The sequence below is a fragment of the Panulirus ornatus genome, chromosome 50 (genome assembly GCF_036320965.1).
Source record: "Panulirus ornatus isolate Po-2019 chromosome 50, ASM3632096v1, whole genome shotgun sequence".
Taxonomy (NCBI): domain Eukaryota; kingdom Metazoa; phylum Arthropoda; class Malacostraca; order Decapoda; family Palinuridae; genus Panulirus; species Panulirus ornatus.
The window spans coordinates 28,253,270-28,255,444 of record NC_092273.1 but is presented as its reverse complement, the minus strand read 5'-3'; positions in this window follow the sequence as shown (position 1 = coordinate 28,255,444).

Below are 2,175 nucleotides of genomic sequence, written 5' to 3'. Positions count from 1 at the left end.
GGTGGGCAGATTAGAAAGGGTAGTGAGTGGTGGGATGAAGAAATAAGATTATTAGTGACAGAGAAGAGAGAGACATTTGGACGATTTTTGCAGGGAAATAATGCAAATGACTGGGAGATGTATAAAAGAAAGAGGCAGAAGGTCAAGAAAAGGTGCAAGAGGTGAAAAGGAGGGCAAATTAGAGTTGGGGTGAGAGAGTATCATTAAATTTTAGGGAGAATAAAAAGATGTTTTGGAAGGAGGTAGATAAAGTGCGTAAGACAAGAGAACAAATGGTAACATCGGTGAAGGGGGCTAATAGGGAGGCAATAACAAATCAGACTTATATATATATATATATATATATATATATATATATATATATATATATATATATATATATATATATATATATATATATATATATATATATATATATATATATATATATATATGAACACGAATATAGTGCATATGGACGCCATGCAATTTCATAGAACACGTAATACCCTCCAACAGCCAGGACTTGAACCCAGGACTTTTTGCGTGGTATTTGGGAACGCTAACCGCTCGGCTATAATCGCTCCTAATAGGGAAATGACCATTCGATTACAATTAATCGAATACCTTTCATCTCACATCTATGAGTAACGGGGTCTAGACCGGTCAACTCCCATCAGGCTCACATTACCAGCAGCTACCATTTTACAGAACCTTACTGTACAAACGCAAAATGTCCTGGGTTCGAGTCCTGGCTGTTGGAGGGTATATCCGTTCTATGAAGTGCGCGTTGATATGCACTAAATTCATGTTGTGCGAAGATATTATGCTGCAGAACCGTTTTGCCGATGGTCTAACATTCTTTCATACCCATTCGCCGTTTCCCACAGTAGCAAGTCAGCGTCAAGAAGGGGCAAACCGAGCCTCAGAGCATAACTCTTCGTTTGGCTCCTCTACCTATTTCTTCTTTTGGACAGTAATCGTACAGGAGGGGAGGATTTCAAGCCCACGATCCTCCCGGTCTCACCAATCTTCGTCGCCATCTACGACACGCATAAGACGATAGACACCGAAATTGGAGATGAAATTCCTGTGTTGCTAATACAGTTGCCTACCTGGGTCTGTCCAGCAGAGGTCGTGCATAATACCAGTAACACATGAATGACCACAAAGATGTCGCCTGGTAATGGGTCTTCAAGACCTCTTGGGCTAGGCTGGAGGAGGATTAGGGAAGAGCTAGGTCCCCTCCTACTGAGTGGGTCTGCCGCTGCTGCACAGTCATCACATTGGAACTACGTCTCTCAGCTTTCTGCGCATCATCCATCTATCGTCTCTCTGTGTATCAGCCGTCTATCGTCTTTCTGTGTATCAGAATAAGAGGAAACGAAGACGAACTCTCATGGCGGGAGATTACAGAAGCACTGTCCAACGCCAGGGCGAGTTCCTCTCTATACTACGCCTGGGGTGGTGGGAACCTGTGAACACTGAGACAGTGGGCGACATTCTTCGAGGTAAGGAGGGAGGTGTGGCTCCTACAGTCGCCACAGGTGGTGTAGTGTCCTGAGGGGCATTAGACAGTTACTCCCTTGCGTCACTCCCCACCTGGAGCGAGCGCTCTGCTTTCAAGCAGTCGGGTTTCGAATCCATGTCACAGATATCTACTTTGATTTCAGATCTACGTTGGAAGACCTCCTACAGTCTGTATTGCCACGAGAGGGTCAGAAGACCTCCTTCAATAGTGTCAGGGGCCACAGAAGACCTCCCTCAACAGGGTCAAGAGCTACAGAAGACCTCTCTCAATAGGGTCAAGAGCCGCAGAAGACCTCCCTCAATAGGGTCAAGAGCCGCAGAAGACCTCCCTCAATTAGGGTTAAGGGGCCACAGAAGACCTCTCTCAATAGGGCCAGGAGCCAAAAAAGACCTCCTTCATCATGTATCACCACCAGAGGGTCAGGGGCCACAGAAGACCACCATAACATTGTACACCATTTCCAACCCATCACACGGACATGTATCTTCCATTCAGGTATACGACACGCCAGATGATGCCATAAGGAGACGAACTTTTCGTCAACATAGACAAAATGTCCAGAGACCTGATGGCTGTAGCTATGCTTGGGTGAAATCCCATATACCTGACACGTTACTGAGGGGGAAAAAACCCTAATCTGAGGCTCACATATGACTGATTGTCCG